General features: G+C 42.3%; 1 pseudogene; it reads left to right on the top strand.

The window, feature by feature from the left end:
• The first annotated feature begins 7993 nt into the window (after nt 1-7993).
• On the top strand, nt 7994-8595 carry LOC142836635 (RNA binding motif protein, X-linked-like-1; annotated as a pseudogene).
• The last annotated feature ends 17976 nt before the right edge of the window (nt 8596-26571 follow it).

Below are 26571 nucleotides of genomic sequence, written 5' to 3'. Positions count from 1 at the left end.
AAACAGGAAGTTACACTCAAAGATCATTGGAGAAGCAGAAGCAAGAGAAATTGGTGAAAATTGTGTGTGTGGCAATCAAATGACTTTCCAAACTTTGGACATAGAAGGCCAGGCACTTGGCAGGGACGTTAGTTAATGTCTTGTTAATATGACAAATATCAAGGGGATAAAATCAACTTAAGGGATGAAGGATTTATTTGAAGGACTTGATCTGCAGCTGGCTTATTCCATGTCTTTGAGAGCAAGGCAAAACCATCCTGAGGGAAGGGTGGCAAAGGACAAGATTGTGAGAGTCAGGAGGTAGAGAGGGAAGGAAGGGAAGGGCCAGGCACAAGATATCTCCTTCAGATTCTTGACTCCAGTGACCTACGTCCTGCAACTAGGCCCGCCTCTTCAGAACCCATTCTGTAAGAACTCATCAATGGGTTAGAGCTACATTCTTGTCAATAGCACCACCATCTGGGGGCCAAGTCTTCCACACATGAGCCTTCAGGGGACACTTCATATTCAAATCATACTGTGGAGTATTGAGCATGCCAAAAATACAAGAGGAAGGACGGATTTTTATCTACTGTGTCGACATGACAATTCCACAAGGTTGTAAAACTTGAATCTGAAGCTCAACAGAAAGCATTTGAAACTGTATGTGAAGAAGAGAGGATGACGAGAGCAAAGAGAAGAGGAACCCAGAGACCACGGGGGAATAGCAACATAAAAAGGAAGAAAAGCTTGAGAGATAGGGTGACAGTGAGGTCAGAAGGAATTGTCGGAACCAAGATGTTTAAGAATGAGAGGGAGGTTACTATCAAAGAACTTTGACACCTTCTCCGAATTTGCCACGGTGTCATTGCTGAACCAAGAGGAAGCCATTTTGCAAGTGAAAGCAGAAACTGGGCCACACTAGGTTGAGGATGTCAGAAGCCAGTATGAGTGGGAGACAACTCCAGACAACTCCAAGAAGTTCAGGAATGGAGGAGAAAGGCTGGGGAGACGCTAGTTAGCTTTGGTTGAGGAGGTAAGCAGCTGAGGGAGAGTTCTCCCTCACAGACTTTCCAATTTTCCCGATGACTTCTGTCTGGCTCAGGTCTAAAGTTCCCACACTGGAACTGCGACAGTGAGGAGATACCCAGGAAAGGGGGGAGGGGAGCACAAAATAAAGCATCCAGGTCTCCTTATGCCTTCAACCAAAGCCAAATCTTTGGATAGGAAGGATGACTTAGCTACTTCTCTAGGCTATCCCCACCCAGGCTGCTTGGAATCCAGGGAGTGTATAAGGAAAGTTACGCATATTTTGGAAGAAAAAAGTGTTTTATGTAGCCTAAGCCTGACATGACAAAGTCTTCCCCTCACAGAAAGGCCAATGCCTTCATTCATCTGTGCTATCCAGCGAAGGTTCTAGGAAAACTAGAAATAAAGTATAAGCTTCAACTATAAAACGTTTGAAGGCCAATGACTATTGCCAATTTAGAGGGACCATAAAAAAAAAAAACTGAAAAACTAGTATTTACAAAGACCTCCTCTTTCCAGTCTTGCTGACACCACGCTGATGGAGGAGGGTCATCTTTCTATCTGTTGTTTCATTGGTGAAGTAATAAAGAAACTGCTTGGCCTCTGATAGGACAGAAAATTAGGTAGGCAGAGTAGACAGAACAGAATGCTGGAAGAAAGAAGCTGAGTCAAGCCAGTCGCCATGGTTCTCCCACTCCAGACAGACGCAGGTTAAGATCTTCCCTGGTAAGCCACCTCGTGGGCTACACAGATTGTTAGAAATGGGTTAGATCAACATGTAAGAGCTAGCCAATAAGAGGCTGAAACTAATGGGCCAAGCAATGTTTAAAAGAATACAGTTTGTGTGTAATTATTTCGGAACATAAGCTAGCCAGGCGGCCGTGAGCCGGGGCAGCAGGAATGCAGTCCACAGCTCCATCAACACCACACATCACTAAAAGCATCACAGACCTTAAGCTCTTCCATCCAGGCTGCATAATTTCCTCGCAGACAGTAGTTACCAGCAAGTGCCATGAAGCAGGCCGTCTGCTTCTCAGTACACAAAGGCCCTATTAAGGCTCCTTATAGCTCAGTTACATCCTGAAGCCGACTCCTGTAGGATATGTTTGTCACCTGCCCTACTGTATGGAAACTGCACTACAACCCACACAAAAGTCTTCTGGGCTGTGGAAAAAAGAAAAGCACCATCAAGAAAAAAAGGCACCGCGTCGGTTTCAACGTCACAGGAGAAAGTTGAACCATGGTGGTCTGAGGGAGTTTAGGGGGTCACTCTAAATATTATTAATATTCCTGAGCACTGCTACTGTCATCCATTCTTCCGTCAAGATCAGCTTCGTGTATTACCAATTCAGCAAGACCTTTGGTTATCGGCCAAATAAATGCCACTTCAGTGAGTTATTGCTGGGGCCAGCTTCAGCTCTCAGAGTCAGCGGTTTTTCCTGTCTAAAGAACTACTGTAAGTTTCGCATCCGTAAACCATATGTGCCCTTGGGTCTAGAGTTTGCCCTTGTGACTTTTCCCCTCATCTAAAGAGAGTCCCATTGTAAGCCCCAGGACCAAGAGTTTGACTCAGTGATGGAAGGGAGTTGGAGTCACACAGTTGTTGGCATAGACAGAATGCAAAAGCTTGAGGAGTATGTCTGTACCATGTGAAAACCGCTGCCTGCCTCTGGAAGTACGATTCAAATGAGATACATTAAAAAATAAATAACTTGGCCTCCCATGTCTGATAATGAAACAATAAAGGCACAGTAAATTTTGTGACTAATTTTCCAATTTGTGATGGTGGGCAAAATTTCTTCAATTCTGTGTCACTTGAACTGAATTTTTGGTAAATGGATTTTTGGTAAATGCAGTACTTGACCGAGTGAGAATAAATGTTGTTTCATGTCTCATTCCTTCTCTTTAAATTGATGGTTAAGAGCACAACAAAAGGAGGAGACAACAAATGGCATATACATACTTGTGTGAGAAGACAAAAAAAAATACCACCCACATGCACAGAGTACCACACACAGTCATTGCAGGAGCTGTCAGACGCCATATAGGGGGACCATTGAATACTGATGACATGTTTTTAACCCCACACAAATGATTCCTGCTACAGTGCACACAGCTCATTCTGTCAGAGCTTGCCTCTCTCAGGCTGCCAGGAGTTACAGTCAGGGTACATCTGGAGGGTATTCTTCAGAAGGACGTTTTCAGTAGCCGTGCTTCCACACAGACGCTCCCATCTCCCCCATCACACCAGCCTTTGCCAATCAGTAGAGCACAATTGTTAAAAACAAGTACAAGCCTCCTCTGGGAAGAAGTCAATCCCTATTAACGGGCAGGAGACACTGAGAGGACAGATCCCCATCTACTGTGAATTCTCCTCAAGGACATGCTAACCTCCCCCGTACTGACAACGTGACTGGCAGCCCCTCGCAGGTTCCAGATGTCTTCGTCATTCTAGAACAACTCTCATCCAGTTGGCTGTAGCTGATGTCTTTAGAACTATTTCCCTAGTCCTTCCTTTGTGGTTTGTTAACCCTACAAGACATATCATGCAAATCGAGGAGGATGTTCATATACCTTCCTTAAATAATAATAATACAACTTAACCCAGCCCTCAGCACAGATATGAAACCACACTGTAGAATTCTGCATCCCAAAGCCCGTCCTCTCTTTTCAACCCACGCCAAGCATTATTGTATCAATTTAACATGTTTTTATGCAGCACCTAACATGTGCTAGGCATCACACTAAGTGCTGAGAATACAGCTATAAATAAAGCAGACAGAACTTCCAAGTTACAGGACTGGAGAGACCAGCAGCAGCTAGGAGCTCTTTCTCCTCTTACAGAGGAGCAGAATTCAATTTCCAGTCATCATCTTTTTGACCTGGGTACAGCTGATTTCTCCTCTCCAACTCTTGCTGGTCTATACTTTCACTGCCGAAGATCCAACTGTCTGAGAAAGCAAGCACTCTTGTTTGTAACAGCAGACAGAGGTCTCCAACAATCCTCCCCTCGATCACTCAACAATCACCTTGGTGCCAGGGTCTAGACCTCACTGGGAACAAGACGGAAGACATTCAGCTCTTGGTTTCAGGGACTGTATGTGTCTGTAGTGTCTTTTATGTGCATCCATTCGCGGCGACTGATAGGTTTAAAACTGAATTTGCATTTCTGAAACCTGCTGATAGCTGAGAGTTAGCTCTTCTTCCTTTTTCCCAGGCTAACTCTTGTTCTTGATGCACTGAAGCACGGCTCTAGGGATAACTGCTACTGCCCGACTTGAAAAGAGTAAGCTGGGCTTGGACGTGCATCTGAGTGTTCTCTCTCCATTTGCCATCGTCACAACCCTGGTTGTGTTTTCAATTAGACACAGTAACTGAAATTAATATTCCATTACACGTTTTTTGATCGTGCTTTAATTTAACCAACAATAATGATCAGGGCATGAAATAGCCAAGTCCTTTGTCTAGCGCTTGATGAATAGAACCATATGTCTGACCTCAACCCTTAGGGGAATGGACCTTCAGAAAGTATTTTCATGGCCCCTCCACTTTTGTGTGTGTGTTATGCTCCTGTTGCTTTTTTGGTCTATTTGGCTTTGTTTACTCAATATATGTGGGAGGTGAGGCTCGAGTGAGGGGTTTTGCATCACTCCTCAAAGTATGGCACTTGAGAATGCTGCCCCATTTGTCATCCATTATGTCTTCCTTCTGGGATTTATTCCAGAAGACTTTGGTCAAAGTATACGCAGAAATTAACCAATTTTCTTTGCTTTGGGGAGGTTAATTGTGGTGTGTGTGTGTGTCTGTGTGCCTCTGTGTGTGAATTAACAGATAAATAAATATACATTAAGTGCTGATATCTCACTGTCCCACCTAGAGGAGGGGCTGGCAGTGTATAATCCGGATGCACTGTGGGAGGCTTATGGGGCACCATATCCGGAGGGCTGTCATCCCTCGCCAGGTGAATGTACCGTGGCTTTGATTGAGCCAGCTGCTCCTGCTTTGCCTTCTTAACAGTGTGGGACTGGGGTGGTTACTTATTAACAGCTCTGAACTCTTCTGCTCAGCTAGAAAATAGCAACAAGATGGATGAAGAGAGCGTACGCATGTGGGACATGACGGAGACTATCTGCCACAAACGGTCAGTGATGGGCAGACATGGAGAAGCCATCACTGTGTTCTCATCACCTCTACCATTTCATTCTCGAAACGTCTTCTTGATTTATTTTTCTTCCTTTCCCTCCTGTTCTTCCCTCTCTGCCTGCAGCAGATCAGCTCTGAATGTTTCCATACTGGATTTGAAAGGCATAAGTTAAATTTAAAACTACTAATTATCTGCTCACAAGAAAGACATTACAGAAGTATCCCTGTCATGCTAAGAGCTTTTGTCTTTTGTTTTGCTGTCCTGGATGAATGAAAAAACAAATGCCCAGAGAGTCTCAAACTTAACACAGAAATATAGGTGAGTAAGGAACATGGAAGGAGGGATATGATTACCAAAAAGGTTAAGCAGTGGACAGGACGGATGGAGAGACTCTGACACTTCTGGCCAGTCTTGTGGGAGCTGCATCATCTCTCACTTGATAATGCCATCATGGGGTTATCATGAGCCAAGACCTTGGATCTGCAAATAAAGTTCCTTTAAAGTGCCTCGATGGTTCTGGGGGTTTCTAGAAACCCGCACCAGTCCTGCTATTGAGAGGACCCTGGCCTGGCTTGGAAAGGCTTGGGTTCGCAGGCCAACTCTCACATCTGTTAGTTGTGCATCCTGTGCAAGGCATTAGCAATTTGCTTGTCTCAGTTTCCTCTTCTGTGTAATGGGTGTGTTTGTCACAGCACAGCTGCAGATGACAAAAGCCATCTGACTAGCTAACCTGGAAATGAATAACTTCAAATTACTAGAAGGACTAGATGACTAAGTCCCCAGCTGTGTTTTCAGGTGTACTTTTTTAGCCCCGGAATAATTTATCTCGGACATCTTGCTAACAGATAGATACTTCATGCCAGATTTCTGAAATAATCTCATGTATTTATCTACATGGGGTTATGCACATGTTGTGGCATTCATATAGAGGTCAGAGGGCATTCATATAGCGGTCATATAGTAGTTGGTTTTCTCTTTCTACCATGTATATCCCGGGGATCAACCGACGTCATCAGACTTGGAACCCACCAGCCACCTCACTAGTCCCTCATGCAAAATTTCTGTCCCATAAGATAATTTAATTCATATTAATCCAAGTCTCCTGAGCGTGCAAGTGATAAGGCTGATATTGCGTCAGGAAGCCCAGTCATAGGGCTACGTGAGAAATGTTTCTAAGTTGTATAATCTCTGGGCTTGAGAAGGCTACCGACCTGTGAGGCAGGCGCTGAGCAGAACAAGCGAGTCATGCCATTTCCCTCAGAGGCAGGAAGGCGTTCCTTGCATGGTTGTGGCAGGATTACTGTTTGTGAAGATGATTCCCACACCATCAGCAGAGGTTTAGCCAACATATTTGCCAAGGCCCACACAACCATGTTAAAGTCACGCGTGTTTACAGCTCCAGAATGCGCAAGTACAGAACAGATGCATGGAAGAGAGACACGTGTTCATATACTCCAACCTGCAGCCATGATAGACCAGGCAGACAAAGAGCACTGAGGACAGAGCCTGACCAAAAAAAAATCCCCAAAAAACCTTTATAAAACACTGCATTCAGTTACTTGTCAGATTAACAGAGATGTTTTACAAAAATGAAACAGCCATAGTAACAAACCTCAGAGTCTAACAAACTTCAGAGAGCAATGCCCCAGAAGGAATGAAATCACTGCCGCTTGCCTGGAAATTTTCAAATACATTTCAAATAATTAATGGCAAAAGAGAGACATCATAATCAAAATTAAATTATTGCACAACATTTTAAATGAGTTATGTATGAACATCAGTGTGCAATGATGAAGAAATTTATAGCTTTAAATTCTGACAGTTAGCCAAAAGAAAGGCTGAAAATTAATGATTTAATCAGATATATTAAATCGTGGGCAAATTAAACCTCAAATGGAGTCATTGAAAAGACTAGTGAGATAGAGATTATCCCCATCGTGGTCATCAAGGAAACAGAGAGGGAATAAACAACATTAAGAACAAATGTGCTTCTCTGAAAGTCTGCTGTCCAGTGTGCCGGAGCCCAAGGCAACATCCTCAGCACTGGAATAACCCAGGCACAAAAGACTCACATCTGTAATCCTAGCACTGGAGAGATGGCCATAACTGGAGCAAATGTTCAGCATCATCTTAGCTAATCAAAGGTCAGCCTGGAGTGCATGAGATCTAGTCTGGAACAAGTAAGCCTGATATTAGTAAATATTTCCTCTCAGAGAATAAAGAGGTCATAACTACAGAGTCTTTACTAAAAAGAGTAACTGTGGCAAATCATTTGCTACTGGCATAGTTAAAGACAAAAAGAGAGAATAAAGAATGTTTTTAGAGTAAGAACTCCCCAGGACTAAAGTGCAGGTTACATGAAGATTACCAGGTGAACACACTAACTGTGTTCATCTATCCCTCAAGGACTTCCCATGAGCTTGACTAACACAGATCTGTTGTCCTGCCAAACCTCCCTAGCACAGCTGTGTAAGCTTTATAGTCCCAGCTTGTTCTTATTTGCTTAGCCTTAAAAAAAAAGTTCCCTATGATAGTCATATGAGAATAACAAAAATACACCTGTAATATTTTGGAGATTTTTGGCCTTTAAAGGCAAACAAGAAGTTCCATAATTCTCTAACTGAGAAGACACACACAGATCTAGAACCCACCAATCAAAGGCCCCCCAGTTAAACAGCCAGAGAAGACTCATTTAGAAACAGGTAACGCGGCTCTTCAGCCTCGTTCCTGGGCAGTATACAACGTGCTGTCTCTTCTGTTCCCTCCTGTTGCACAGCGACCCTAGTGTCATTTCTGATCGGTGTGGAGACCTGGCAGTTGTCATTGGTGCCAGCACTTTAGATGAAGGACCAAGGAACAAATCAATCAAGAGGATTTGTTTTTCATCCCTTTTGGAAGCCCAGCAGATGCAAAGGATGCTGTCAGAGACATGAACGTAATGTCCTTAGATGATAAGCCATCAAGATGGAGCAAGCCACCAAACCATCATTTGAAAATAGTAGATATGGACCACCTCCAAGAGACAGAGGTCCTTCCAGAGGTCTTTGAGGAAGAAGAGAGGAAGTGGACCAACTAGAGGAGCCCTCTTTAGTCATATGGATGATAGTGGAGTTTTCACAAATTTTAGCACAAATTCTTCGAAGGGATCTCTCTGAGGACAGAGTATCACCACCATGAAATGGAGGTCCTCCTTCTGAAAGATGGGGACCTTCAGGAGCAGTTTGCAACAGCAGTGGAATGGAGGGGTAGAACTCCCCTGTGTAAAGTGAGAGAGATTGCTAGAGCAGCTACAAAGGGAACTCCTGCTGTCTCATAGAGATATTTATTTGTCCCCAAAAGATGATGGACATTCTATTAAATGTAGCAATCAAAGAAGAGATTATGCAAGATCTCACAATGCCAAAGAGTAGGCCTCACCACCAAGAGATTACACTTTGTGCTAGTTCACGTGATGACTCCCTATCCAGAGGCTCTGGTGATACAGGTGGATACAGTTGGATGCTGACTATTCAGATCATCACAGGAGAGTTAGGGTAACTCACACCATGCAGTCTTTAGAGGACCACCTCCGTCTAATGGAGGAAGCAGGCCAACTACTTATGTGGCTGCGACGGCAAGGTGAAAGCTCTCCTTCTGAGGGGATTCGCACCGCTTGGATCCATGGAAAACAAAGGAAGCCTGCTGCTGTCTTCAGGGAGCTTGGTAGAGCGGGGATTGTATAAAATCAGCCCTGTGGTGGAAGCTCCCACAGACGCACAAGCATAGTACTGTGGAAGGATGCTTGCCTTCTTCATCCACAGAGAGGGGTGTGTGTGTGTGTGTGTGTGTGTGTGTATGTGTGTACTGAAGAACGGAACCAACTACTCTCTACTTAAAAGTTAAAAGGAAGAGATTTAAGCTTTAGGTTGGAAGATTATGCCACAGAGAGACTAGAAAGTTGAAACAGAATGAAAAAACAAAAGCCAACAATAAAAGACAATCGCACACAACCCGATACCTGAAACCTTTAGTGTCATACCTATTAAACCCTTCACGGATTTGGTCAAACTGAAATTTTTTTTTTCTTTTCTTGTTTTCTTGGCAAAACACGACTTTTTTTTATAATGAGATTTTTTTAACAAGACTTTTTTTTAAAACAGAATTTAATGGAAATATTTTATTTCCATTAAAGACTCAGTATGATGATGGTGCAGACGCCCAGACAGACTGAAGCACTGCTGACCTGAGCAGAGAAAAACCTGAAAAGGGGACATTCAAGCATGAAACGTAGGGTTTAAGCTCGGAACCCCTGAGATGGATAAATGTTCAGGATACTCCAATTTCCTCCTGACTGGTTCACACACTTCTAGTTCCTTCCCTAACTTCACCTAAGCCCTCTTTGCCTCCCAGAAAGTGGGAAATATCCCTTTTAAAGAGATCAAATGAAATGGAGAGAAACCATATATTTTCGTCTGAACTCCCCATCAGCTCAGAAAGGAGGCGACATCGACCTTACTTAGCTCCTATGCCTCACCTTTCAGCTGGTACCTTTGTGCACCTTCGGCTGATGCCAGCAACCCAGCCCCAGGTCTCCTGCTCTGGCTCTCCCAGGCTTCTTAAAACTCAGACTCCCACAACAAAGGCCAATTGAGGCCCCGTTCGTGCTCGGGTTTACTGAGAATTGAACCAGAAGCAGATACCATCAAAACACATCCCACTCGCGACCTTTCACAGCCAACGAATTGGAAGGATTTTCCTTTGCTGAGGATTGAATTTAAAACGACTTCCCAGGAGTGAAAGGTCGGCCCATGGAATCATGATATCCAGTTAAACACGGCTAAATAGAACGTTTTAGCATGACAATAAATGGAGTTATATTTAGCTGATTTGAGAAACTATCGGGCTGAGGGGAAAGGAGGGGAACAGAGATGTTTCATCTCCCACCCCTCCTCTCTGAAAAACAAAAGAGCAGAGTAAGAAAGCACAAAGGTGAAGATTTCACCGAATCTGCCCGGGGAGACTGCTTTTGCTTTCCCAACATCTACCATGTTGTGGGTAGGCTGTGTTGGCGGAACCACATAAAGACTGTATTGTTTTCTTGATGCACATATACAATTCTGTTAGCGTGACTGGAGCAAGATGGACTCCAAAGGGAGACCATACCCTCAAATAACTCCCCAGGCAGCTTTGATTTCTAGATAGGTAAGAGGTGAAAGCGCATTTGCCAAACGGGCTTTGATAACAAACGCATTCTTCATTAACAAGGAAAGGCTGGAGGGGAAGAAGACTTGGCAGTCCTACCCCTGCGCTTGAAATGCCCCCGTGTCACTCTGAAACAACCTCATATTTTGTCGTTGTTAACTAACAGATGGTTTTGTTAGCCAGTGACTGTGTCTCGAAATGACTCCCAACAATAAAAGGCTGTGACACACGAGAGCGAAATGGGGCCCATAAGTGGTCGCCTTTTACCTCTAGACTCTTACCTTGTGGTCCATGCTGAAACTTGATGTGTGTAATTGCAGCCACTGGGAAGGTGTGGAGCGCTGCGGCATCAGATCTGCCAATAGTTAGGCAAGATTACAGGTGAGTGTTGCTTCTTCGAAGGGAAAAATATATTTAATTGAAACCAATTTAGAAATCAGAATCCCGTGAGCGAGCAGGGAGACTGTTTTCAAGGAAACACTGTCCCCTCTTGGCTGTGAGAGACCCAGAATGTTTCTCTCCCAGGCTAAGTGTGCTATTTGATAGGGAAGCCACTGCTAATGCCTTCCCCTCCAGACCCTGCCTATTACACAGGAGCGTGGACACCAGGGAAGCGTAATCCCACTGTGCTTTGGCAAAGCCAACACCCGCACTGAGGATCCCAGGCACTCTAGTTTCCTGCGTAGGTTCAGTCTTTCTGTTGCTATGATCTTTTTCTTACAAAGTGTCCTTCCATCTGGTCTGACTATTTCTAACTTGTTACTTAGCCTTATTTACATAGTCCAAAGTGGGATGACCCAACCTGTGTGGGTACAGCACTGACCACTTTCAAATCTATAGCGAACCAAGACTGAGCGAGTTCATCACTGGAGCTGCAGAAGTGATGGTCGAGTCTTCAGGCTCTTGCCTCCAGCAGGTCCGTAGCTGAATAAACTCTCAACCTGTGCAGGCATTAATACCGTATGAACAAGAAGATAACCTTTGTACAATTTAGCGAAGAGCTCCTATCAGAACATCGTGTCAAGGACACGACTGCCTTCCTTACACAGTTGTTTACTACTTCAAATTTACAGGGATTCTATTCCCTTTCCTTTTTTTTTTTTTGCTTTTAATTTTCATTTACTTGTGGAATGTTGTCTTTTTTATGGTTGCGTCCTGGTTATGTGTCTCTGTTGCAGTTTGCAGAAGATGGAGTTTATTTGGCTTACAGATTACAGCTCACTATCTAGGGAAAGCCAGTTCAGGAACTCACGGCAGGAACCTGGAGGCAGGCCCTGAAGCAGAGGCCACGGGGCAGTGTGGTTTATTGACTTGCTCTCCATGACTTGCTCAGTTTGCTTTTTAGGTTTTCGTTGAGATAGAATTTCCTAACTTCCCCTTTCCCTTTCCAAGCGCCAGCTCCTCCCCCCACCTAAGTAACTAACTCCTACAAGTGAGTGTCCATACAAATATGTAGCACAGATAACAAAGCAAATGCCTCAAAAAGGCAACACATTTACAAATTAAAAGACCCCCACTTGCTCTACTGAGTAAATAGGCCTTCTCATTATAAAGTGGGTGCCAGCGCTTTGCCTCAGTTCTAGGCAAACAAGATAGTCCCCTCCCAGAAGCATGTCTAGGAGGATGGAGCCCTCTGTATGACCACCCAGCAAACCACACGGAAGAAAGACAATAATCCTCATAGAAAGCCCTAGAGGACTTGCAGGAAGACAACAAGGAGTGGGGGCTAGGGGAACACGCCCACAAATTCTACCACAGCCAGCAGGGAGACCAACTGATCCTAGACAGAAATAATCCCAGGTTTCACAAATAATACTTTGTGAAATTTGATTCATATTTTCAAGCATCATGAAAAGTATATTATCAATTAAAAAACTGGTAAACAAATCTATAAACACTTTTTCTTTTAAGAAAGCCTTTTCACCTCATTGCCGTCTTGTGTGCCTGTAATCTCAGCACTCAGGAGGTTGAAGCAGGAGGATTGCAAATTCAAGAACCAGCTAGGCTATAAGTGAGGCCTTGTCTGAAGCCAAATAGCCTTTTCTAGCCCTGCATAGCCTCCTCCACCCTACAGAGGCTGCAACGGCACTTGTGTGGCCACTTTGCAGTTACAAGCACTCAAAATCATAGATGATGGTTTCAAATCACTCTCAAAGGCACCAGGATCCTTGAAGATGTCCGAATTGGTGTCTTAAAAACATGAAAAATTAGGCTGGGAATGATCCCAACTCGGGTACAGACAATCCAAACCCTTTCCAGGATGCCAAGAGACGCACTAAGAACACAATCAGTCCAACTAAAAGCACACACAATGACGCAAATACTCAAAGCAAAGGATGTAGTAACAACTACAGTTGGTCACAATATCTGAATCGAGGGAAGAAAGGACTCATTATATCACCAGAAAGAGGACAGCAGACATAAACATTCACAGTACAAAAATAGCATTCGAGTTTGTTTTGATAGTGAGACGTGGCCAGAGAAGATATTTCTTCTCATTCCTATGGGCATATTCATGGTTTGAAAGCCTCCATGTGCCCTCTTTCTCTCTGTGTTTATGGAAGAGTGACTATGGGTAGGAAGGGAATAAAGGTAAACCCACAATAGGTAGCCACAGGACCTACAGTGACTGTTTTCCACCAGGGCCCACAGATAACAGCTGCACAAATCTAGCAGTTGGTCAACTTCAGAGGCCACACCCACCAGCAAATTCAGAAGAGTGGCTGACAGAGTGTCACACAGAGACAAACCAGAACAAAACTCCCCCAAAGGAGAATAGGCCAAGCAAACTTGATGGCTCGTTGTCTGTGCAGAAAATCTCTAGCTAACGTCCCCTTTGGTGTATACCTGCTGCCGACCACGAGCAACACATCACGATGGTAGAACAATGTCCATTATAGGCAGGGAGGGCTCCAGATTCTGAGAAAGCACAGTGAGGATTTGAGAGCTCCCACTCCTAACCACAGTAAAAACCACGTCACCCTTATAATCATAGCCTGGGTCTCACACGTGAGCTCTGCAATCTACTCTGGTCTCCTCATTGAGACCAGATTTGCGTGCACAATTTAATCACAGGATGTGGGAGACTGAGGCAGGAGGATTGAGGCTCTAGAGTGAGAGACCCTATTGTTGTTGTTGTTGTGTTTTTTTTTAAGTAAGTTCGGATCCTGCAGCCTTATGTAGTCACCCCCCACTCATGCAAGTCTGCTAAGAGTTCTGCAACTAGGAAGATTTTTACAACCCAGAAATAGTTTCTTCTTAATTACAGCAACCAGGAAGGCAATCTTGAGGAAGGTATAAAATGAAAATTAAGGAAAGGGATATAAATAGAGATGACGAGGGAACACACAAATGTACGGTGTGAGAAGTCATGTGGATAGGTCTAGTCTGTCACACTAGATTCAAATGTGACAGTTATTGTGATTTTATGATTGCAAAAATATGATCTGGGGACCATTATAATATTTTGTATGCGTGGTTTGTTTGAGAGCATGTTTAACTGTTAAAGGAATGCTATATATCAAGTAAGCAAGTTTCATAGAAAATTAGATGTGATTAAGTAAATAATAAACATTATGTTTCTGGCTACATATTTTGATAACCTTTTGCATTTTTTATTTTTATATTAACTGGGTTAACAGAGTGAAAATATTTAGACCACAAGTCAACACATTTTCTTCTGTAAAATGTCAAACAGTAAAGATCTTAAGACTTGCAGCCCAATTCCATCTGTCATCGTGACTTGGCTCTTGGGGTATAGCATGCAGAAACCCATAGAAAAGCCCTGTGGGTGAGCACTTGCTCTCCAATAGACCACATTTACTCAAAGCAGCACTGGCTAGACTCAGTCCACTGTTTTCCAACCCCTAGACTAAGACCTGGCAATTGTTTTGTATTTAAAAGATCAGCTCAAAATAAACGCCAAGATGAACAAGTCAGGCCTTAGCCAAAATATCAAATATTTCTCCAACCTGAAGAATTTGCAGTATCAGAAAGAAACGCATATTTCTGGTGAGCCCAGTCTGCCACTTCCTGTGGGTCTGGAGCCCTGATTTTCCCTCCATTCCTCTACACTGTGGTTGCAGTGACTCAGCATCCTGTAAAGGTGTCCAAGACATGCTGTGTTTATTTATTTCATACGGGCCAGCCCCAGTTTTACATCAATCTAGAATTCATTTTTATCAATTAACCTCGGTAGAAGAAAGGAAGGAAGAATTTTTTTTAAATAGAAAAGGTCATAAAAGAGACCTTTTGAGATGTCCATTTCCCAAGAATTGGGAAACACTCACTTCAATATTCTGAGATATAATACAAGCTGGAAGAGAAAAATCAACCAATCAACACTCTTACAAAGGTAAATTCTATAAGCAATTATCTCTTCTACCATGGATAATCCTATACCCATGCTATCCAGAACAGAAAGAAGTGAGCAGCCAGGCGATGGTGGCGCACGCTTTTAATTCCAGCACTCAGGAGGCAGAGGCAGGAGGATCTCTGTGAGTTCAAGGCCAGCTTGGTCTACAAGAGCTAGTTCCAGGACAGGCTCCAAAGGTACAGAGAAACCCTGTCTTAAAAAAACAAAAAAGAAAGAAAGGAAGGAAGGAAAGAAGTGAGCAAAATGTTTGTAAATAAATAAACTCCTGGATGTGAGCAATTGGTCTAACTTCGCCATCATGTCTGGTCAATGTGAAGGTCAGTTGGATGTTCTGCTGGTTCTAGCATGCCTAGTCTATCTTGGGCAAATGCAGAGACAGAGTAAGACATGAGCACTAAGTAAAATGTGCAGGACTCAGAAAAACTGACAGCTTGTGTTTCTCTCATATACAGAACAAAGATTAAGAATAAAAAGACAGATTAATAGAAACACTATTTGGGGGAAAGGAGGGAAGCTATTAGGAAAGAAAGAGAGAAAGGAGATGAGAGAAGTAGGGTGAATTTGGTCAAAGGGTTGCATGTATGAAAATGTCACAATGAACCCCATTTTTCGAACAATTTGTATGTAATCAGTTAGGGGTGAACCCCAAGATCCATAGACTATCCAACATAAACCCCAGTGCCTGGCACGCAAAACCTCCTCTTAAGTTGTTGTTTGGGGAAGTGAAAGAAATCCCCAAAATAATATAGGCTATTGCCATTGTCAGTGCCATGCAGAACCTGAAGGTAAGACCCCATCACTGAGGCCACCACACACTTTAGACAGAATCTGGAGAAATCTAGTTAGGACTGACCTGGAGGCCTCCTTCTTAATGGCTAGTTCTCTTTGCATTGAGAGTTAGGCCAATTGCCAAGGGAGGAAAGCAATCAACAGTCCTTACCAGCTACAAAACCTACAGACCTCACAGTGACCAGAACAGCAATATATCCCCCAAGGGTACAACAGTGGCATTTATGTGGTGGGCAAAACCAACACCCATCTAATTGGATTTAAGGTCTTTTCAATAAGAAAAAATTAATGTCTGGTACCATATACCTAGCTAAGGGCACATGGCTCATAAACCCTAGAGAGAATATGGTTCCACTTTCTTAAACCAATATAATTTCTAACTGTAGCATGTCCTATGCCCACAAATAAGCGTAGCTCTCACCCCTCATCCTTGTGACAAACAGAGATCATTTAAAATGACACAAGAGAACAACTGACCATGGGGTGCCTAGAACCAATTGATATATCTAGAACATAAGCCCTACTCTCAGGGAGCATCATGGAAGCAGGGGTAGAAAGATCTTAGGAGTCAGAGGAACAGGGGGTCTACTGTGAGTTGTTTCTTCTAGGTATGACAGGGAAGCTGAACCCATGAGATCTGAACAGTACGCGCTCTTAAAACAAGGCTTGCACAATGACATCATCTGTTGACTCGTTCACATGAATAGGGGAAATGTCTTAAGATTTCCTTAAATGAAATGCTGTGGCATTTAGTGGCTTCTGAAAGAGGGAGACTCTGTCTTCACCAGGTATTAGACCCCCGTGGGTTATCCAATCCTAAGAAGTCAACTCTAAACACATATACATAGGAGTAACACCAAACGGACTCATCAGGCTGTGTGTGTGTATATATATGTGTGTGTGTGCATAAATGTACCTATATTATATATACATCATATATACCTATGTATAAATGTGTAGTAATAATTTAAGAAAACAGGTCATGAATTCGAGAGGGAGTTGGAGACCTGGGAAGAGTTGGAGGGGAAAGAGAGAGGAGTGGAAATGGTGTAAATACAATGCACACGTACGAGATTTCCAAAGCAATTTAAATATTTATACAGAGAAAAAAGAGAGGGTAATAATAGGAAAAAATTTTACCACACAGTACTGATTGAACCCGTGAAAGGAGAGCAGAAAGGAAGGGAAGCAAGAAGAGAGAGCTGGAGATTGAAGGGTGAGCATCTGGGCAGCTCAACGAAGTGGGCAGGGCAGGGACACCGCAGAGCTAAGGGTATCCAGTAGAATCCTGTGTTGGCCGGAAGTTATCTGCTTCTGCACCAGCTGCCTCATAGAGGAATAGGGAGAGAGAGCATTTCAAGTAGTTCTTTGGCTTCTAAGTTTTAAATCTCAGACATTTCAGGCAAGCCACAGTGGTAGGCACAGTCTTATTGTCCATTCATAAACTCCTATCAGAAATCTTCAGGCAGTCCTAGAAGAGCAAACACCCAAAACTGAGGACACCCCAAAGTTGCAGGATCTGAATGCTGCCCGTTAACTACCCTCACAAGCATGCTTTCTTGACAACACTCAGTGGCACACCCCAAGAGGGTCATAGAAACCAAGGCAATTCCTCCTTCTAAGATGAGGAGGCCAGGCTCCCTTCCACCACCACACTTTCTACTTCTTTTCTGAATGAACTCTGAGATTCGTCCTCTTGGGTGCAAGAAGACATTGTCTTCTTCCCATTCAGTTGTAGGGATGGACTGAAAGCCTTCCACGTATGTGACTGTTTCCCTCTTCACTAAGTTGACAGATGTAGACATTGAAAATTACACATAGAAAGGACATTTCTATGTACTATGCCATTCAAGAGTACAAATCCGCTCCATCATCTTTCGAGATCTCCCACTTAGACTCTAAGCTTTCAGTAAATATTTATATCTGGTTTGTAAACCAAAGCTGGCATTTCTTTTATTTCCATACCTAGTTCTCCCCACTACTGACCCAAAGAAAAGGATAAAGTATGTCTAAAAATAGTTGTGTACTTTATAGAAATGTAGTTATAAAACAAAAATATGCACAGCAATTATGTCATACTTTACATCGTGAAATTCAGTAATGAGGTACAAATAAAACATTGCAAAATTTTTGAGAAAACAGACACTATTTCTAGACAGGACGGTCAGGGGAGCGTCGTATGGAGCAGATAGCGTTTAACCTAGGTATTGAAATATGAATCAAGTTTGTACCCACGGATGGCGAAATGGATGCTATCGGCAGGCCAAATCATGTTGGGCACAAAAGCATGGCGCCAAGAAAACCCAATCTTGTTAAAAACTAAATGAAATAACATAACAACAAAACAAAAACAAACGGGAAAACCCCACAAGCCAACTCAGGGCATGACAATTTTTAGAGCATTAGGATGGAGCAACAACCTTTGCCACCAGCGGTTTGGTCTCTAAACTTTAAATTTCACAAACTGTTGTCAAGTTAATCATGGTGGATCCACCATTCTTGACATTTGTTCCTAAGGGTCATTCATGGCAGAAGAATTTCTCCAAAGCGCAGACTTGAAGATGGTCTCCTGGCTCTAAAGATCTTTCTGCCTCAAGGGCAAATTTTATTAGCATGTGAGACGTACATTAGAACCCACGAAGTGTAGTTCTACATGACAGGCAGGGTGTTTAAAAATAAGTGTAAGAGGTGTCGTCAGTTCAGGTGGTGCTCTGACACCACATCACTGCTCTGTGACTAAGAACGCGCCCATTCTCGCCGTACACCGCTCCATTAGTGATTTTAATTGCATGCTCAGCTTTATAATTTATTGCTGTCATTTAGGTTCGTGTACTGTACTAATATTTATTCCGCATACTATATAACACCCTATTAAGTTTATTGCCCGCTTTTTATAAACTTTCGCATTCAACTTGCATGTGAAGAACCAACTCACATGTCTATTAAAGGTCGTTGAGCACAGGTCCCCAGTGTGCTCACCAATGTTTAACTGAATCTTTGGAAGGAAAAGGGACTTTATTTTTCTCTAATCAGAATAGACAGATGATAGCAAGATGATGACAATAAAGATAGATATATGATAGATAAATGCATAGATAGATAGATATATAGATACATAGATACCAGATATGCTTATTTCCTATTGTTTAACAGTTATACTCTGATACTTATTCAATTCAGATAAAACCATAATATACTTGGTCATTTTTATGTCCTCCACAGAATCTTCAGTGGTATGTTGGCTAATTGTCTTCAATTTGCCTGGATTTGGAACCACCAAAACCACATACCTCTAACCACCTATGTGTTTCCAGAGAGGTGGAAATGAAAAGGGAAGCCCATCCTGAATGTGGGTGGCGCCACACACGGCTAGGATCTGTACAGAATAAATATGGACAAGGGACAAACAAGGGGAGGAGCAGATTTTCCTCTCTCTCTGCTCCTTGACAGTCTCAAGTTCCCAGCACTGTGTCTTTCCCACTGCGATAGACAGTACTCTCAAACCCTGAACCAAAATAAAACTGTCCATCCTTAGGCTGGTTTGGTTAGGGATTTTTATCATAGCAATAAGGAAAGTAACTGACCAGCTGACAAGTGGGGCCAGAATATGTCCCCTGTTTTAGCTCATACCCAATAAGTGGAGGCAGCTCTGTTTTCAGTGTCTAACACATGTCAGATAGTAAAGGTTATCCAAGTTTTCCGGAGGAAGCAAAGATGTCATACAATAAGATTGGCTATCTAGACACCTGTATCCTGTTGGATCACTGGTAAACCCACAGTAAGCCACAGAGGTGGCCGGCTCAAATCCAGAAGAATGACATAGCAACGGCAAACTTCTCATCATTTCTCCTGGCCTTTCCTCTCTATTTCCCTAATCCTTTGACTCTTCTTTCTAAATCAAAATCTTTTATGTTTGACACTTGCTACGATCTGCATTTCAAGAATGTGGAAGCAATTTCTGAAATGCTTGCCTTTCTCCTTCCCTTGATGTTTTGCAATTCAAAAACAAAAACAAAAAATCTAAAACATGAATACATGAGCCCATCAACCTTATTTTCTCCACTAACCCAAAATTTAATGGGAATTTTGTCTTTTATGGGTCAGAGATAATCACTGACAATGTGAACATTCCTTAGATGATTGTTGTCTTTTTTTTAAATAGGTACTATTATTTTGAGGTGCTGGTACAGTGATTCTTTCTCTATGATTGAGTGGATCCACCCGAATCACTGTCTCTCTCTCCTACCTGATTCATTTCGTAAACTCAAGGTCCAATGGCAAGTGGGTTGATTCCCGTGAGTCCACAGGAGCAGTGAGACGGTGGAGCATCCTGGGTTCCAATGTCAAGTACACCCCTCTCTTCCTCAGCCTCCCGTGCTTCTGAACCATGAGCTGTGAAAATAAGGTGACAATATCCACAGCCAGGTCAGGTCAAATAAAAACTATGTATCCATAAATGTCTGACATAAAGAATGTATTTGGTAAGTGCTTGGTTTTATTTCTGAGTTGCTTCATTTCTTTTCCTTATTTTCACTAAACACCCTTTAAAAATGGCTAAGAATAACCTGTCACAGTCTCACGCAGGACGGTGTTCCTAGGAAGCTCGTCACTCCTCAGTGCCATCTGGGTCCAGCACGCAAGTCAGTCAGGGAGAGCAGGGACATTCACCACAGGTGTGGGCCCCCTCAGAATGCAACTGAAGGATGAGGCCTATCTGTTGCAATTGTGTATTTTGTGGGGTAAGTTTTACTTTTTAGAATAAAAAGCCCCAAATCTAAATAATCAATAAATTACTATGACTTCTTCAAAATGTTGGGGTGTGTTATGGTTTGTCTTTGTTCTCTTTCTTTTTTTATTTTAATTTTTTAAATTTTTCTATTTTTATTTTTTGCCTGTGTGCATGTCTGTGCACCACATGCATGCTTGGTATCTAGGGAGGCTAGAAGATAATGTCAGAACCCTGAAACTGTAATTATAGCTGGTTATAAGCTGCCACATGGGTACTAGGAACTGAACCCCTGTCCTCGGGAAGAGCATCAAATACTCCCGAATAAGGACCTTGACTGGATTGTTTTGAAGGCCAGTTAAAGAATTAAAGGGCTGGACTGTTCTTGAGCACAGCAGGTAGCAACAGAAAAATCTCCAAAACTTCAGACGGCAGCAGCAGACAGAATCCACAGCTGAAGCAAAGTGTTTACCAGGGGAAGGAAGGATGGGGAAGGAAGAGCACACACACGCAGCAGACAGACAGACAAACCCTTCACCAAGCAGACTCTGGAAGCTGAAATAGCCAGTTGTTTCTCAAGGACTGAGCTTGTTTTGTTTTGTTTAAGTGTCTGGAGAATTTTCTTCTCCTAATTTCGGGTTCGTCAGTTCTAAGACTGACCGACAGAATGGTTGATTGGCCCAGAACCGTTGAGTAACAGTCGTGATCCAGCCTTGACCTGGTTGAGTCAGTCCAACCTGGGGCCTGCTGGTGGGACACAAAAGCCCACATAATTTTTGTTTCAAGCTGCCAGGTTTTGTCTCATGTCATCAGGGTGAGGAAGAAACTGGCCCTCTTGGGAGTTCACACCCTTATTACCTAGCCCACGTCCATCTTCTGTCTGTCCATGTGCCTGCTAGGAGTCTGTGTCACCCTTTCGTTCTCACACTCAGCCACTCAGCCACCTCTCTGGACAGATGACCTTTTCTTGCTTTTCTTCTTACTTCCTGTTTTAAAAGCTAAACAGTGGTGCTAGAAGAAATGGAATCATTAGCACTGATAAATGACCCCATTTCATCTGTTAGTGAACACAAATTTGAGTGAGCAGAGAGGAGTTTGACAGTGTAGCACATATTAATATATTAATGTCTGCACTCTTAAAAAACTCACCCAAAATATAGATAAACACGTTCCTTCTTACCAAGGGCCTTATAAAGACTACATTAATTCTTGTATTTTAACCCAATGTATGAATGTTCTACATAGAAGGTAAGGTTAACTTTTTATATCATATGCTGAACACAGAATTAAAGACACGAGAGCCAGGTCCGGAGAATATTTCAAACCCAAATACATTGCTACCTATAAACATGGAAGTTTCTAGCAAATGTCACATACACAAATGTAGTTCACCTGGGACATAAATTCTCATTTTGTACTTTGAAGTTTACCTGAAGTGGCAGAGAGAAACAACTTTTGGTCTAAGAAATCAGTAGACCAAACTGATTAGACCAAAGGTTGGTAGTCCCGCCTTGCCTCTGAAGCAAAGAAAAGGCAAAATTAAATGATTTGGCAAGAATAAGCAGCTACTAAAATCTTCAAAATGATCCCTTCTTAATGTTTGTTTTGGTTGTGTTTTCTTCCCCCATCACTGTTGTCTAGAAAGAAAGCCATTTTTTTTTTAATAAAGAAGATGCTCAGGAAGATGAGAACCAGACCTCATCACAATAAAACACAATATCTTCAAAGAAGAACTCTCCCACACACCTAACCAAACAGGGTTCATTGTCCCAGGGGGTGGGGCAATCTGAGATTGCAAAGCAAAACTTGTATCCTCAAGGTCAGTGAACCCCAGGCACTCGCATAGTTAATGACTTGTTTTTACAACACGCTCTTACTTTGCCTTTTATCACCAAGACCATGGTCATTTTGACATTTCCATATTTGATGCTACCCTGGCAGGTAGTGTTTTCAGACAGAATAGCTAAAGAAGAATTTCAGAATAGAAGTGCTACCACAATGAAGCTTTTAAATATACTTTCAACTATTGTTTGATCTTTTTTGCAAGGGAAACTTCTTAGGAACTCTAAAATATTCTTTCATCTCTTGCTCCTTAGGTGACCCGCTTATTTTATTTCTGCCTTCATCATGCATATCTATTGCCAAAAATGTGTGCTTTATTTGTTTTACCAGATCCCTCAGTATTTCATTGTCAAGTGGAGTTCATATTCCCCTTCATTTATATGGTGTTAGAAAAGGCTCATTTGCATGTTTAGCTTGACTGGTAATTAGGCCTATTAGCAGCACTACACCCAAGAAAGTTCACGTAAAATAGGCTTTGAGCTCCAGGGTAACATTAAAAGATGAAATCTAGTAGGTTTGCTTCACAACTGTCTCTTTGCATCTTAGAGTCTTCTGTTGAGCCTTTTCCATTAGGTGTTCTTCCACAGAAAAGGAATAGCGACAAATGGGCACCCCACTGCTTTCTGCTAATACCGCAGTGACAGAAATTAGCCATTTGGAGGTGTGTGCTTGAAGCACATCATCCCAGCTCCTTTTGAAAGTTCCCTTCACATCCTTGACTCTTTGCTCAGAAATGTCCTTCTAGAAACTGTAGATATGGCTTCTCGTTCCACATCTCTAACTTGTGCTAGACTAGAAATCAGGTTATCAAACCAAAGGAGGAAGTTGTATAAGAACTTTGTTTTGTTTCTTCATGTCATTTGGCTGATTGTTCCATGATGGGCCAGGCCTGCTTGTTTGTGTTTTCTGTCCTGCCAGGTTCCCACAGCTGTTTAGTCCCAGAGAAAAATCACACAAAGATCTCTGTAAGTTATAAAGCTGATTGGCCCATTAGCCCTAGCCTCTCACTGGCTAACTCTCACATCTTGATTAACCCATTTTTCTGATCTATATTAGCCATGTGGCTCAGTACCTTTTATCGGTGGGGCAGATCACATCCTGCTGCTTTGGTGATCTGGGCAGGAGTGGGAGGAATCAACTTCCTCCTTCCCAGAATTCTCCTGTTCTCATTACATTATTTCTACTTCCTGTCTTGTTTTCCCACCTATATTTCCTACCTGGCCAATCAGCGTTTATTTATAACATGATTGACAGAATACAGACAATTCTCCTGCACCAGCTGATTCTATGCATCATGACCCTACTTGACTATGAACAAGACTCCAGAGTACTCGGCAGATTCTTTTGCCAAGGTAACAAAGCGATTTTTACTCTTCAGGAAATTCTAGAAGGGAAAAACAGGGACCACACACTGCTTCTAGATAGGATTAGATGGCAATGCTCCCAAGATTTAATGCAGAATGTATTGGCTTTGGAAATTTACTTGCAGGAATGTTTTACTAAGGATTAGAGGAGATGTCTAATAAAGGAGAATATGGTACATTTAAAAAGAATCTCTGGTTTTCTTGCATTTTTGGCTAATCAGCTTGTTCTCACATGGCAGTATAAATAAACTGATTCTGGGATTCTCTAGGAAGATCCTACTGTTAAGGCATTTCCTGTGCGGTAGTTTGAATGTAATTGACCCTATAAGCTCATAGGGAGTGGCACTATTAGGAGATGTGCTTTGTTGGACTAGGTATGACCTTGTATGTCACTATGCAGGTTGGCTTTGAAGATTCATATATGCTCAAGTCATACCCAGTATCTCAGACAACTTCCTGTTGCCTTGGAATCAAGATGTAGAATTCTCAGCTTCTTTTCCAGCACCATGTCTGCTGATCCCTGATGATAATGAACTGAACCACTGAGCTGTAAGCCGATCCCAAGTAAAAGTTCTCCTTTGTAAGAGTTGCTATGGTCATTGAGTCTCTTCACAATGGTAGAAACCTTAATTAAAATACCGTAATATTTTTGTTTAATGTTTGTTTATTCGCTAACACATTTACACTTACCTTTCTGTCTGTCTATCTATTATTTATATTGGTTTATGTGTGTGTACTACTACATATATGAGGAGGCTAAATAATATTCTGTGTGTGTGCGTGCACATGTCACTGCACATATGTGGTGGCTGGATAGTATTACTGTGTGTCCTGCCTCCTTGTGTCATTCATTCATTTTTTTTGTTTTCTTGATCTACTTTTTATATTTTCCATGTAGTTCATCTTAAGAAGTGATAACAAAACATAAAATATGGGTGCTGGAGAGATAAGTCAGTGAGGGCCTAAGTTCAAATCCCCAGAGTGCACATAAAAGGCAGGTATGGTAGTATACACCTCTAAGTCCAGTGCTGGGGAGTAGAGACCAACTAAGGCCTTGCTAGCCTAGGCAAGATAGCAAGCTCCATGGTCAGCAAAACTTTGCTTCAAAATCTAAGGCAGAGAGCTATAAAGGAAGACACTTGAAGTTGGCCTTGGTCCTCAAGGTCACACACACATTGGTGAGTGTGCCACAGGCACACATATATATTCAACAGTCACACCCACACACACACATACACACACACATGCACACACACAGATGTATTTTATAAACAAAGTTAAAGAAAAATTCAGTTTCTAAATTATTATACTTACTAAGCAATGGGTTTTTTCTTTACCTTTTTAATATAAAATATTTGATATAAGAAAGGCCATGACTAACCGTCAGCTGACATATTACTTACTTATAGAGACTCATTTAATATCTATAACAGTTTATTTAGACTTTTTTACATGTTAAATAGGGTCTTCAGTTCCCATTGTTCCTATCCTAGATCTCAGGGAACCAGATGCCTAGCTTAGATAGAGCTGATTCAGTCAAAACCCCCTCCACTTCCTACCTTGGAAACACAGTCCCAGGGCGGTGAGTGTCAGAGCTGAAAGGAGCTGTACCTCTATTTCCTGGTCCTGTGTTCATCACAACACAAAGATACTCTTGGCCTTTTTCACACAAGCACTTAATAAACCACAGTGGTGGCTGTGACAATGATGACATTAAAATGTTTATAGTAAGGCTAATGTAATTAAGTATTCCTATTTTAAAGGGATTAATTTGTGTTAGCCAAGCTATCACAATCAGTGGTGTCACATGATACAGATCAAATAATGCTCTTAGAGATTTCATTATTCTAGTTGGTAACGAATTGACTTTTATGACATTTAAGGTTGATTTGCTGTGTTAAGGAACCACTGATGTCTATAAGTCTCCCATAATTCCACGTGGATAGAAATTAATAACTTGTGGTGAGGAGGACCTAATTAGTCTAGTTAAAGATGTATTGGTCCTACTTGCTAATGCCAGGACAGTGAAGCAGAACAGTGATTGACAGATGTCCCACACCCCGACTTTACAATTTATTATTAGCTTATTATGTCTCAGTGTGAACCAAATGAGGACTGTCCAGATACTACAAAATAACAGGTTGCAATGATTATAGGCTTCAATGTCTTGTCTCGAGAATTAAAATACCACAAGGAAAGTAAACTTTGCCTTATAGTCTTTTTCGGGTAATCCTTGAAATAAAGTAATTAATAAGTTAATTATGCAACGTACCAGGAAGACACACAGAAAATAAAACTCTGTGCTGATATTTACATTTATAAAAGGTAAAAGAATGTGAAAAGTCTAAGATAATATGATCAAGCCCTGGTGGACACAGTCGCCGATGACAGCAGTGTTGGCTCAGCACTCTGAAAACTGTCATATCTGTAAGGAAACGCTATCAGACCCAAGTAAGACAATTCAGGGCCATCGCAGCTGGTATATGATATCCGGAAGCAGCCAGGGGGATAAAGATGCCAGAGATGGGCTGGAGAGACTTCTTAGCAGTTAAAAGCAACTGTGGCTCATCACGAAGACCCAGGTTTGATTCCCAGTACATGCATGGTGACTCACAATCATCTGTAAGGCAACATCCATGGGACCAGACATCCTTTTCCAGGCACACATGTGATGCACTTACATATAGGCAAAACACTCACACACAGAGAATAATAATTTTAAAAAAAGTCTTGAGGGATGCCATTTTCTGTCTTTTGCTGAAGAAACTGTTGAGAAACCACAACTACTTGGAGCTACCTGGAAGAAGAGGCAGCATTTAGGAGTGTTGCTAGAACTGGGCCTAGAGCATCTATACCCAAAGGCCACCCACGCTCTCATGTGTGGATTCAGTGACACTGACAGAGTCTCTTTAATTCGCTGAGCACTGGTTTCTTAATGAAATGACAAGACACTAGCTGTTACCAGATGAGGAAGGCCTGGGGCTTTTGGGGCATTGTCTCAGTTAGGTGAAGTCCCAGGGTTTCCTGACAGGATCTGCCTTCCCATGCCCTTTCAAATACCATTGCTGTTGCTGGAGTGTTTTGAGATCACCAACTAACACAGGCTCAGAAAAACCAATGTGACATCACGCAGCTAGCTGGA

The sequence above is a fragment of the Microtus pennsylvanicus genome, chromosome 16, assembly GCF_037038515.1.
Source record: "Microtus pennsylvanicus isolate mMicPen1 chromosome 16, mMicPen1.hap1, whole genome shotgun sequence".
NCBI classification, from domain to species: Eukaryota; Metazoa; Chordata; class Mammalia; order Rodentia; family Cricetidae; genus Microtus; species Microtus pennsylvanicus.
The sequence above is the reverse complement of the archived record's forward strand: the minus strand, read 5'-3'. Positions and strand labels throughout refer to the sequence as shown.